We start from the raw sequence: 13,787 nt of genomic DNA on the forward strand, positions 1-13,787 counted from the left end.
TGGGAGTACTGTTTGCTCAGGAAAAGCATTCTGTTGTGTTTTATTTTGTTAGTCTTATTTCCTATGGTTCTCTTCCATAAATACATACAAAGGATCGGATGTGTCCTTATACAGACGCATGCATAAACATATTTTTGCATATACCCAATGAGAATTCATGCCAACCTTAACAGGTCATAGGCTACACGTACGAACGCTCTTCGAAAGTTTTCCAGGGTTCCTAGGGATCAGGGATGGTGCCAGGTAAGGACCTCATAAGGACCTTTCATGCATTTGTAAGGAACTTAGTGATAGTCATCAATGCATTAGTTTTTCTCATGTATGGTCAAAATAAGGTATCATTTATGAATCTTTGGTCTTCTCTATTTTCTGAGATACATGTATTACTATTTAAGTAATAAATAATCAAATAGTTAATTTTGATGCCTATCTGGCGTATTTAGATAACTTAAAAAGACTCTTTAAGGTGCTGATAACATACACCGTTAATGTTAATGTTCCAAGTTTTCTAGAAATCTATGTAATAATAATTGCAAGACCTGAAAGCCATTCTTTGGTGTAATACAAAAGTCAGTTCATGTCTCTCTCTCACACTCAAAAGAGGAGAGAGAGAGAAATAGAGCTATGTACAATACTAGAAGATCAGGCTCTGGTTCAAGAAACAGTTAAGTATCCTAAAACCTTTTGAAAGAAGAGTGTGTTTTTCGCGAATACGGAGGGGCAACTAGTGTAGTACAGATGTGCAAACCAAATTTTTTTTAAATTAAGGTGACTACAAAAATCTGTGCTATCCCATAAAACATAAATTTTTTTTTTTACCTCAGGTGCCTGGCCTTAACTGAAGATGAGGATAATAACGATGTCACAGTTTTTAATTTCAGTTTCTTGCAAGTCTCTTTTTCCCATCAGAAAATAGGTGATGAACTGGTTGCGGGGTTGGGGGGAGGGAGAGGGAATTAGCACACAATCGTTTGGTATACAGAGGTTGATACAGCGCAGCAAAAAGCTGGATAATCCAAGATGATTTTCCAAAAATGAATAAAATGTATAAACAGTAGTTCAGCACGCCAAATTCCAACGAGGAAACGTAGCTACACAATTCTGCCATAACAGTACAGTAAATTCCAGAAAATTCACAGGGCACACAAACACAGTTGTCACCTCCTTGAAATATGCTAGCATTCAGTTTGGTTCTCTCCTCTGCTTTCTACCCCAACTCTTTCTGCTGCCGCTTTTTTCGATGATGTTATCTGAAGCCTCCATGCACCCATTGTTCTTCTGTACAGCTTCTGAAGATAATGAAAATGGGAAAATTGGGATTTGTAAATTGTGACCCTCCACAACGAAATGAGTCTTAAGTCACGTGGAGCAGTTTTGTGCTAGAGGCCCCTAAAGGTGATTAGGGGTCAGTTTTGTACAGTTTGTTTTTTCTGTAAAAATAGATTCGTTGATTATTAAACTATCAGGAAAATACACTGCTATGTTAAGTTAGAAGTTATGCTAAGTTAGAAATTGACTTAAAATACGTTTCAATCGAGGTATCCTACTGCGATCCGTACCAATTTCTGCAGAACAAAAACGCAATTAACACGCTGTTTCCCTGTCATAGCCCCATCGTGAGATACCTTGCCAGAAAGCCCAGAGTCTGTATGTTCCACTTCTTTGAAAAACGATTCAAATATTTAAAAAAATCAAACGATTTGTCTGCAAAAGTTTAGGAGTAAACAAACCTGGCCACCCATCTTGACGCTAATCTTTGAACCCACTTTCCTCAAAATGGACGCCACCGTACTTTCACACTTCAAACGTTTATAACTCACTCAATGTTAGGACAAGAAGAACAACTTTCGTATCAAAAGAAAGTTCAGAACAGAGGCGGCGTTAGGAATACGCGGGGCCTGGGGCCGACCATCCACGCGGGGCCGGGGTAATGGAGTACGTGTATCAATATCCCTATTGATATGGTGTCGAAAGCACTGATTTATATATAGTTAGATAGGCTGGATCAATTTCGCGAAATAACGCACGAATTTAGTGTTTTAATTGTTCGTAACCTTTCCCACCGTTTGTGACAGAAGTGGTTTTTTCTTAAAGCGAAATAATATGGTGACGATAACTTAATAAACTGCTTCTTATTATTGTCGGGTTTAACGTGAAGATATGGGTTCAATAACTTGCTTAATTAGAACTTAGAAGTGTTTTCTGAACGTCAGTTTTTTTTCACAACTTGTTTAACACAGCAATAAATTATTTAATATGCAATAAGTCATAAAGATGACCTAGGGGCTGAAGCGCGAGACCCCTTAGAGAGCGGGGCCTGGGGCGGCAGCCCCATTTGCCACCCCCAAACGCTGCCGCTTGTTCAGAACCTGTACTTTTTAAAAATATGCAATTTAGCAAATCTCAAATTCCCGACTAAAGACTCATTTCGTCGTGAAGAGTCACAATTAAAGAAGGTTTTACAGTTAAAAGAAGTCTCACACCACACATCTTGTTTCAGTTCTATGGTGCTTTTGCTTCTTACCCATGTCTTTCTGTTTTCAGGTGTCTTTAAGGAAGTTTCACACATGGAAGCACAACTAATTCTGACAAGAGTTTAAAAAAATTTTGAACTGTGGTGCTAACAATGAAAAGTGAAAATTTATATTATACAAAAATAAGCACTTATATCAGTACCTCTCCTTTTTGGTTCAAAATATATATATAAAACAAATCATATATCTGTAACTTAATAATAATATATACTAATATTTATACATCATCACTTACTGCATATCATTGTCTGCACCTTTGAAAGCCCCTTGAAAGCACACTTTTCTCCTCTTTGGCCTTAAGAGTTATAAAACCTTGTAGGTCAAGATTCGCCGCATGATTCTTTTCAGGCAATGCTTTGCATCCGTACCACCCACACAAGAGAGGTTTTTGATCTGCAAACGCATTCGAAAACAGTAAACGCATCTGTCAAATATACTCCACATATCAAAGGCAAAAGGGTGTAGAGAAAATATACATGGCTTTGATTATTTGTGCTCACAAAACACCTAGTTAAGCTTAAACCATATGCAAAATGCTCAAAATTTGCATGCCTACACCAAAAAACTTTTTTCTTCCAAGAGTCTGCGATATTTGGTCAAACATTATTTATTGCATTAGCAGGGTCAGACCATATGATGTTGCTAGCCTGAGACTTGGATGCTCTCATTGCATCCCTGCCTTAAACAAATTGGGAAAATAAAACAGCGGGCACTTCTTTCACAAAAAGCTGACATCTAATGTTTCATTCTCCACTAACCATAAAAGTTGTGAGGCTGAAACCTTTTGAAACAGGATTTACAATTTAACTGTCATAATGAATCATGTAATTGATGAGTCATCATTAAGGCATCCTTGCAGCTCTAACAGTTCCTGCCAGAGTGCTGGAGCAGGTTTGTCTTTGCTTATCAGAGCAGACAAATGATTCAGGATATCTTTTTCTTCCTGCAGAATCAATTTTAAGTATGTCCTTTGTTTGAGAATATGCTGGACTAATGCTGCAACGGCATGAATATTGCACTGTGATTGAAAGTGGACAATTCACTTTTAAATACTTTGACTATGGGTGAACAAAGCCTATCAATGGTGGTTGTGAAGCAGTATGTAACTCTAGTATAACCAGCACTATCTGCGACATCAGATTGTGAAAAGTAATTCACAACAAAATGGAATAGGCAAACCAAAAAGAAAAGAAAAGAAAGCCATAATATAAAATTGTCTGCATTACCTTCATTAGACACTCCCTGGATACCACCTTCTACCGCTGCAGTTTGAGGTCTGTCTTCTCTTGTACTCTTTGCAGAGCATTGGCCATTGGGGTGCTCACATGATAATGTCAATATTCTGGTTGTTAGTGCATTCACCTGTGGGCATAAAAGGTTGTTTATCACTTTTGGTTGTAGTCAGTCTGGCGGTGGTGCTGCTGGATGTACTGATTGAGATCTAAAGTAGTCTTTCTTTTGTGAGCTGTCTCGCCCTAACATAATTAACAAGCATACCAAATATTAAGAAGTGCGCATTTAAGTTTTGAAAATTTAAGAATTTCTTATGTAAAAGATTGAAGAATAAAATAATAAATAATTCCTATACTATACCAATCATAATATCAATGTTACCCTCATGAAAAATTGAAATGAACTGATGAAAGGATGAACTGGAATTGCCGTGTTAAATGGCCAATCTCATTTCATGGCTCCAGACCACAAAAAATTCTAATTACTGGACTCATACAGATGCCCCATTAACAGTACTCGGGCATTTTCGAAAAATTACAATGATGGAAATCTGTGCTGATTTTGTCAGGTGTTCTCCAAACCTATGAATTCCTTGATCTCTGTTATTCTTTAATTCAAACAAGAAACATCTGTTGTTTCAAGATTTGGATTTCAAGATAGCTATTAAGAACTGCTTGTCTAACAACCAAATACTCATCTGAAAAGGTAATTTCTTTTCCAAGTTATAAAATACATCATGAATAATGACATGCACTGTTTTGCCACACAATACTGTGCAAATTTTACATGAAAAATCAGTCTGTTCACTGAGACTACGGAGCATTTAGATGCTAATGGTCAATGGCTATATGTTCCAGTCTGTAACCACAATAAATCCGAAGCAAGGTCTATTGAAAGACACTGAAATATCCCAAAGCTTTTTTTAAAAAAATAAATAAGAATACTTTTAAACTGTATCAATAGACTGACCAAAACAATATTAACCAGGCTGATGCAACATCCAACCTATGAATATATATATAACAATGAACAAACGGTATAAAAGTACCCCTTTGAACCAAAAGTGCAAACATCATGCAGACTCCAGGTACACCTATCTGGCAGAGTTCCCTCCTTCACATGTTTTGTCACCTTACTTGGTGGCCAGTCTGCTGCCATCTTTGTGTGCTGAAAAAAATAATCTATCATTCATGAACCCTTCCCAGAAAGGCCAACTTATTGCCTTCATGAGAGTGGGTTAAACTTTTGACTGAGATTATGACTGCATATGCTTATGTCCAACTTGTATACTCAAGGAATTATGGTGAATGACGGAAACATAGCAAGCAATCTGTTCAGCTGACATGATTGTACTGACTGCAATTTACTTTTCTGGTATGCAATGTTATGATGCCATAGAAATAAAATGTTATTAAAAAACTATCATCCATATAGGAAATTTTAAGAAAATGAAGCACAAACAAATATACATCATAAGGAGACATGATTTAATAACAATGTCGTGAACTCTGGGGTAGGAGCCCGTGGAGATGGTAGAGGTATGATTTCCGTTGCCCCCAGGCCTAACACACTGTCGCTACCGCCATCAAATCACAAATCGACATTTACAGCATGCATCTATGCTAAATTGCTGATTTACACTTTTTAATTAACTTGTGGAGCCCCCACCATGCATCACCTCAAATAACAACTCGAGGCAATTTAGTATATTTGAGAAGATTATTATTAATCAACGAGAAGATTATTAAAATAACTAAATGATAAAGGGAATACAACAAGAACAGGCAAGTTTAGAAATGACTTGGTTCCCTAACTCGGCTAATTATCTAGGTTGTCCCGTTAACACTTACTATACTGTTTAATTCTAAAGGTAACTAATGAGTCAAATCTATTCTTAACTGCCACACTCACAACACTGCACAACCACTTTTCCCGTACAACAACACACGCCACTTAGCTTCACCTAAGCGCCTTTGCTGTGTGGAGTGTTTGGACACATAAAACTGTCACTTCCTTTCGCCCAATGGCTCTCGCCGTATGAAGAACTCTCTCGACGCTCAGAAGAAATAGTGTTCTATGACTATGAGTCTATGACTTCGGTCTTCTGTTGTAAGAAGAATCGTCCCGTGCACCCTGTGCACTTTGAACTGTCACCAGTATGCTGAAGTTTCCTCGCATGAACATCAGTGCCGATTCCGGTGGCCAGAACAACTTTTCCGTTACGTCGTTAGTTCGCCACGACAAAAGTTGCTCTCCTTGTACGCGCAAGTACGTCTGTGCGGACTTTAATCGCTCTCTGGGTTGTGTCTTTATTTCCTCAAGATTGTTTTTCGTCTGAGGCTTAATGGTGAAACACGAGGAAGCGAAGACTTGAGCCGTGAACTCACTTTGATGTCTTCTCCCCGAGAGTCTCTAGCGAAAAGCGTTGAACTTGGATCTAGATCCCGTATGTAGACGTTTTTCCCATGGCAGCATGCGTTCAATTGGCCAGTTACACCACATGACATACCACAACCAATCACGCTTCACAGCTATCACGAGACTAAGTTCTCATCAGCTCTTGCGTGTTACATTTAAATCTTCTTGATTTTTGTAACAATGTTGTTTTGAACACATTTCATGCGCTCTGTTATCAGGACGATAGTGTACTTGAAATGGGTGGCAAAGAAAAATTGGATGTTCCTTCATCTATCCCTGATATTTATGTGTATAATTCCCGTGAAATAAATATGCACAAGACTGCAAATCGTTTAGTGACTGTTTAGTTTAGTTTCATACCTGGATAAAAATAGAGCTTAGAGTTAGAAACTAGCTACTTTCTTCCATTATCTGTTTTGCTTTTTTACTTAAATTTGTAGACAAAGTTTATTTAATCATAATTGGTTTGATCCGGTCTGCCTGGAGGTCTTGTGGGACTTGATGTCAGATGACATTTCAGACAATGTAAAGGAAATAATCCCTAATGTTGGTGGTAAGTATACAGGCTGAACAGTTTTGCACTGTTTTGAGTACATTATTAACAATGTATAGAAAATACCAACAGTTTGAAGCAAATACTGAGTGTATGCAAAGAATTTTTTTTCTTATGCATATTAATAGTGCGTTTTCCTGTAGACAATGATAGGATGTGAAAGGTATTGATCCTACATTCAGTTACATTGTATTAATTGTAAGTTCGACTTTATTTTTGTTTTTTAAATGCACTTTTCATATACAGTGTCTTGATAATGCGGTATCAGTAAACTGTTCTTAAATTATTTCAAATGAGATAACATTGTATATCTCTACTTTTTCAGGACCTGCACTACATGATTTACAGTTTCTAAACCTGTGTATAGTGAAGAAGAGCAGGTTGAAAACTGATGCAAAAGAAAAAGCATATTCAAATTTTCACAAGGAATTTTTAGTTGATTGTAAAGATATTGAAAGGCATATCCCATCTCCGCATCAATATGGATCTGCCTAATGGTATTTGAAACGATGTGTCGCGTATCACCCCTAGTGTCTCCAGAAGCACGCTTGCGACCACTCGCACAGCCAGAGGCGGTATGCGATTTACCTCTCGAACCTTTGATAAACGAAGACCACAACAAAGAGGAATAGAACAAACAAATAAGAAATTTAATCAAAAAGTAAAAACAAAACACACAAAAAAAAAACAACACGAATACACATAATAAAAACGGAGAATATATATTGGTACACAAGGCACGTACGCATAGCACGCACACACGCATACAAAGGACGTGCAATACGCAACTCACCCACATGGCTTGTGCTAAAGTCCAGCGGTCACCCGCTCTCCACAACAGAATCGGAAGCACACTCAGCTGAATACTTTATTTCCGCCAGCTCCTGAACTTTCCACAACTCCCGGCGGTCACTGCTGGCTTCAACTCAACATCAGAACCAGCCTCTCAGTAAGGTCTTGTGGTCAGTCGTGGCTGAGTGTACACATGGTACCTTGCCTATTGGCACGGTCTCCAACCGCTTTCTCTCCAAAACTTTCCGCTCCTCTCAGCGCCTTGATGAGAAAAAGAACACCTCGAGAGACGCTATACGCTCTGGGGTCACCACATAATTACTAACCCTCACACCTGCGTGTGTCCCAGGGGCTGCAAACAATAGCCAGCGCCCACGACACCAAAGCCATAACCAAGAACAGTGCACCCCCATAGCTACAGCAAGCAGCAAACAACACTCAAGCAGACGTCGCGTGACGTAGCAAGAACATGACGTCAGGAGCTGCTATCGTCAGCAGAAGAAGACCTTGACTTTTCCCGCGCACCGGATAAAACAAGTTTGAAACAAGACGTCAACCGTCGTCTGCTGCGAGCTACCTTTCTAATATAGGAGCATCCCCAAGCGCTGAGAGAAAGGCCTAGAACCAAAGTATGACACGCGACACGATGGTAAATGAAAACTACAGCTTTGCTAATAAATAATCAGTCTGCAACTGATTTAAGCGAGGTGGCTGATGAGGAAATAGAGATTGTAGAGTCTATTGAAGTCCATGTGCTATGAAAAAGAAAAAAGGAAAGATGATTTTTTTTCATGTTCAAAAGAACTCACACATGAACCTGACACCATAGCAAAAGCATCTGAGCCTGCTGTGAAATCAATGACACATTCTGGATTGAGGGGGACTTACAGAATTAAAACCCATGTGATTCAAATTTTTCTGAAGTTCAAGTCTATATTTAGACAATGCTTTGATGGACAGGTGTATTTTTTTCCTTTTCACCAGGCCTTTTCATACTTTGCTGCGAAAAGAAAATGCCATTTGCAAACATATTTAGTAAAATGGAAATTAAAATATCTTTACAATCAGTTAAGCCCATAAGAATTTAAATTGTAGTCAAAAAATTAATACATATTGAGTTGACATAATATATATATATATATGTCCTTGTATTTTGATTAAGTTTGTATCACCTCCGTTATTTACATTTGTGCAAGATTAATATTCATCATGATGTTATAGTGTTAAAACCACCCTCCCAACTTCAGGTTGATGCTATTTTCTTCTTTAAGAGAGACATTATACTTAATGTGTCAATATCATGGTTATAAAAGTAAAGCATTCAAAAGCTTAGGTTTATGTAGAAAATGATTATCATCATGCATGTAATGCATTTGTATAAAAACTAAGTGGACTTTTTGGCAAGCCTAATTATCCGGAAAAAAACCCAAACTATTTGTTGCCCTTTGAAAGGTCAGTATTTAGTCTAGTGTGCGGGCATCATTGACACCAGAAACCTTCCTCTTTTGTCTACAGTTTGTAACATCATCAAGCAGGGCCGCTGCACTCTGGTTACCACACTTCAAATGTTTAAGATCGTGGCCCTCAATGCTTGATCCTTGCTACAGCCAGAGTGTCCTTTATAGGGATGGTATTAAGTTTTCGGACGCACAGGCTACCTTGCAGGGGCTTTTGTTGGCTGGATGCTTGTTGTTTATTTCTTGCTCCAAGGGGCTGTATGTGTGTGTGTGTGTGTGTGAACGCGTGTATGTGTACATTCATGTGTACATGCATGTGTGAACAAGAAAGAAAAGTAACTAAAGCTTTAACATCATAGAGCCAGTAACTAAGGCTCTGACATCAAAGATGCAGTAACTAAGGTAAACCATCATAAAGCCAGTAACTAAGGCTCTAACGCCATAGAGGAACCAATTTGTAAATAGTTGAAACATGCAGACAATGAAAACAACATGCCTGAGATGAAAGCTAAACACCAGGACAGCCATTTATCTTTATTCATGATCAACTCTAAACTGTTGCACCACTAGACTGACCTCGGTGCGAGATGAGTGCAGACAGGGAATGCATGTTTGAATGAACAGCTATGGAGGAGTGGGGTTTATTTTTTTACAAAGTACAAATTGTGCATTATCATTTGCAAAGATTATGGTTGTCTGGGTTTGTTACATGGTCTGTGGGTTAATTAGGTAGACGAATGACTACTCAGTCAGATAATTTGTTATGGGTTATTTAGGTAGGCGGATGACTGCTTAGTCAAGTAAATTGTTACTTCGTATATTGATTATTTAGGTAAATGAATGACAGCAAAGTCACATAATGTATTGAACCTCTGACTTTTTGTCAGCCTTTAAAGACATTGTCAAAAGAACGGCGACTGCCCAATGTCTTGAACTTCTACACCATCCTCACTGTTATGCTGCAGTTTGCTGTCTCTTGTTTAATGTTTCTTGTCTACCATGCAATACAGTTGACTTACAATACAGGTTTGCTGTACTTTCTTCTTGACAGTTTCGTGACGTTGATGGACACGTTGTCCAGCTCACTTAAAATTAAAAAAAAAAATCAAATCAAAACAGACTTTATTATCTGTCGAGGAGACCCAGGACAGAAATTTGTCTTCGCTCACAAGGGCAGACATACATACTCATACAGACATTTAACACACAGTTAGGAGTAAAAGTTAGGAGTAAAAAAAAAAGTGTAGATTGCACCGTTCCATCAAAGCAGTTTATGTTTATCCTAACAACAAACCTTGGGTGACCAAGGGCCTAAAAGCAGTGCTTAACAAAAAGAAACATGTGTTCTTCACGGGTTCCGCCCACGACAGAAGATTGGTACATAGAGAGGTCCATGATGCTATCCGTTGGGTCAAGGTGAAGCACAAGTCAAAAATCGAGTCTCAGTTGCTACAGGTAACATCCGAGTAGCTTGGCAGGGACTCAACAACATGGCCAATATTGACGATCAGAGTAAGGGGTCGAAAGCCAAAATCTCGATCTCAGGCGTTGAGAGTCGTTGGCGCAGTTACAATACTTTGCATATTAGCCTAGCTGGAAAATAATTATGTATTCAGGTAGATTTGTAACTCTTCACAGTTTTGAGACTTTTCCTTCATCTACAAAGTATTTTTTTTAGAATTATGTTTGTTAGAACTGTAACAAGTTATGCATGGCACAGGTGTCTGTTGTAAGGGAAGCTACTGCAGTGAGGCAAATATTTTGAGGACAAAATTTGACTTTACAATTTTTACTGTTTTGATCCTGGATTGCTATTCTCCTCTGCGATGGAATTGCCAAAAATGAAAGGAAAATGGAAGCACCAAGCATTTGAGAGAAAGTTTTGTGGCTGTCAGCTACCATGACAATGTTTTTTTCTTTCAGAAAATACAGTTTATAATATAGTGAACTCTTCTGCTCACTCCTGAATTCACTTTGTCTATACTGTTTATTCATGTTTGCCACAGTATCACCCATGTGCTATTTCTTGTGTTTCTTCATTGCATGTAAGCTGTTGGTTCATTTGTAATCTTTCATGGACAACACATTTAGCTTGCCTCATCATGGGGGAAGTGTGCTCTGCAAATTCTGCTCTACTGTAAAAGCTGACCGTGTGTGTGCCGTCTTAATCACAAAATGCTTAAATAGATATGGTATGCATGGTATAGATGTTTGATAAATTTGCTTCTCAAGTACCTCTTGCATGATAGACGTGCTTTTGCAAAATTCAAAAGAAATAGTATAATTCTTCATTTGTAACATTTTTTTTAATTACGAAAAAATAGGGGTGAATTTTAAATGTCGGGGCTTCAAATGGTTTTACATCGTAAACCACAGAATTGGTTGGTAACACTTTTCAGGGGCAACCTATGACGAACGAGGGGGGAGAAGGGTGGAAACGAGCCAAATCACAAGGTGGGACTAAACCAAGTGACAAAATGCAGAATATATCCGATGTGTAGTGACAGTATTCTGAATGTGAAATTATACCTCATACACTAACAATCCAACAACAATAATAATAAAAAATACAGACGCTTACAGGGATTGTTTCCCTTAGCTTGTTGATGTGAGGTGTTAGCTTAGAGCTACTATCTCCATAAATGTCGCCTTTAAAACCGTTAAACACCGTTAAAGATAACGCAACGCAACATGTAGCGCATGTTGCCAGTCAATGCCAATTAAACACACCTGTCATTTCACATATCAATCACCATGTTTGTACTTAATTATTATAATTTCTCTGTATGCCTCTTATCGCCATGTTTCGAATTTATGTATTTTTAAAAAAATTTCTGCTATGTAGTCCGAGAGCTAGATGTCAAAAAGCATAACTCTTGTTTTTTCTGTTGCCATCATCAATAAAGATTTGTCATTTATCTACACATGTAGGCTATAAATAGGACGATCTCAGTTATTGCAGTTTCCCTAAAAGGGAGAAGAAATTGTCTTTCCTGTCTCCTGGCTCGTTTGCTGTTGAAGATAACTAAAGCAGTTCATTTTATTTGAAAGCAAAGAACAGTTGAAGAAGTTTTACCTCTTAATTTGTAGAAATGGACTTTGTAAAGTGTGCAATACATGCATTCAGGTAAGAGTTATTTGATTAAGAGTATTTTTGGTAGTTGATTATTGTATTGGTTGTCGGTAAGCAACATGTTGCCGCCATTTGCATGGGTAGGGCGCCAGCTCCTTTATCTTGTCTCATTCTGATCAACGACACTTGTAAACAATGTCTGTAGGAAAGTTGTCCCACTGACAGTAGCAGGGAGCACAACAAGGACTGCAAACCCTTCGCGCTCATTACTTTCAGTCTCTCACAAGCTGCAGTGTTCAACCATCCACATCGTCACAGTGAACAGTTCGCATTTGTTTTGTGCCAGGCTGTTCCTACTTGAACATATCCCATAATAGTGCACGGTACTCGCTTTTTAATCATGATACCCCCGCCTTATTATAACAGGAAATTCTTACATTTAAAAAAATTTCTAAGGCAGATACGTCAAAGAATTTCTGTTTGTTTTGATTGTGCATTCTTTAGTAAACACTTTCCATTTTCCCTTAAGAAAGAACGCCCCTGTCCATAAAAATTGAAAGATAATTAATATTGTCTGCAATAGTTTCCTACTTTTAAGTTTCTTTTGTAAATTGAAGACATTTAAAGAGGCCTACTAAGATGGAGTAGTTATAATTGTTTGTTTGATCAGCAAGAGAAAAGTGTTTCTCTCTCTCTTGATTTTCAAAAAATAGTCTGCAGTTTATGTTATATTTGTTCATTGGATTGTCTTGGTGTGTACAAAATTATTATTATGTTACCGGTGTATTTGTGTGTGTGGCTGCTCATACATTGCTTATCTGGCTTACTCAGGGTATTACAGGGTCAGTCTCCACTCTTTTCGTGATTAGAAATATATTTTTATTCTAGTAGTAGTCGCTAGTAGTGTGTCTTTAGAAATGCCATCTTGTTTTCACAATTTGTTTCATTTGGCTCGTTTCTAGAGAAAGTGCTTGTAGTCAGCAGTGATTTCTCACTATGAAGGAGATTTGTTAGGATGTAAATCACCTTGTTAAATATAAATTCTTGTTTTCAGTGAGGCTGTATTGTGGTTATTGGAGGTGTATCTATCTGGGCGTGAATCTCACTGGTGCCGTGCAGAGACAATCGAGGGAAGCTAAATGATGACAGATGTGTTTATTGAACTCCCCTATAATCTCAGTGAATGTTTACAAACATGTTTAATGAACTGTGATCAGTGTGTCAGGGAAGCGTGTGTACACGGCACGACACCCTGTCGAAGACTGTCCCTCCAGGCACCTTGGAGGGTGGCCGGCATCCCATTGGCCAGAGGAAGAACCGACTAAGGAACCTCTGAGTTTCTTTCTTCCCGTGTACCAAAGTCACGTGTTTGTAGAGGAAACAAGTAGAAGTGAGATAAACATAAAGACCAGTGCAACAACTGCACACCTCATTAAACTTCAGCAAAGGACGGGTTTGGTTGTACAGGTTAGAGAAATATTCTTTTCTTGAAAACTGTATTTAAAGACTGACGAGTGTGTGACGAGTGAAGAAAAAGATATAAAGGAATCGAAAGATGGAAAAAGTGAGTAAGCACAGACAGACAGACAGAGAGACAGACAAACAGACAGACAGACAGAGAGACAGAGTAACAGACAAAGAGACAGACGGACAGACAGACAGACAGACAGACAGAGTGTCACGAACTTCCTGCGGACATGCGCACTCTTTCCAATAAACAACATTAG

The 13,787-nt window shown here is 38.3% G+C and overlaps 1 long non-coding RNA gene across 3 annotated transcripts; it reads right to left on the reverse strand.

Annotated features, from left to right (window-relative positions):
* Positions 1–505: 505 nt before the first annotated feature.
* Positions 506–6,225, reverse strand: LOC112576245. Of its 3 annotated transcripts, none has more exons than XR_003101787.1 (5): positions 5,731–6,225; positions 4,816–4,934; positions 3,761–3,896; positions 2,770–2,927; positions 506–1,289 (listed from the first exon to the last, which is right to left on the reverse strand). It is a non-coding gene; the product is annotated as an uncharacterized LOC112576245 (long non-coding RNA). The 3 variants fall into 3 exon arrangements; XR_003101788.1 differs by having other exon boundaries at positions 5,679–6,225; XR_003101786.1 differs by having other exon boundaries at positions 4,816–6,225.
* Between the last annotated feature and the right edge of the window lie 7,562 nt (positions 6,226–13,787).

Source organism: Pomacea canaliculata, linkage group LG11 (assembly GCF_003073045.1).
Source record: "Pomacea canaliculata isolate SZHN2017 linkage group LG11, ASM307304v1, whole genome shotgun sequence".
Taxonomy (NCBI): Eukaryota; Metazoa; Mollusca; class Gastropoda; order Architaenioglossa; family Ampullariidae; genus Pomacea; species Pomacea canaliculata.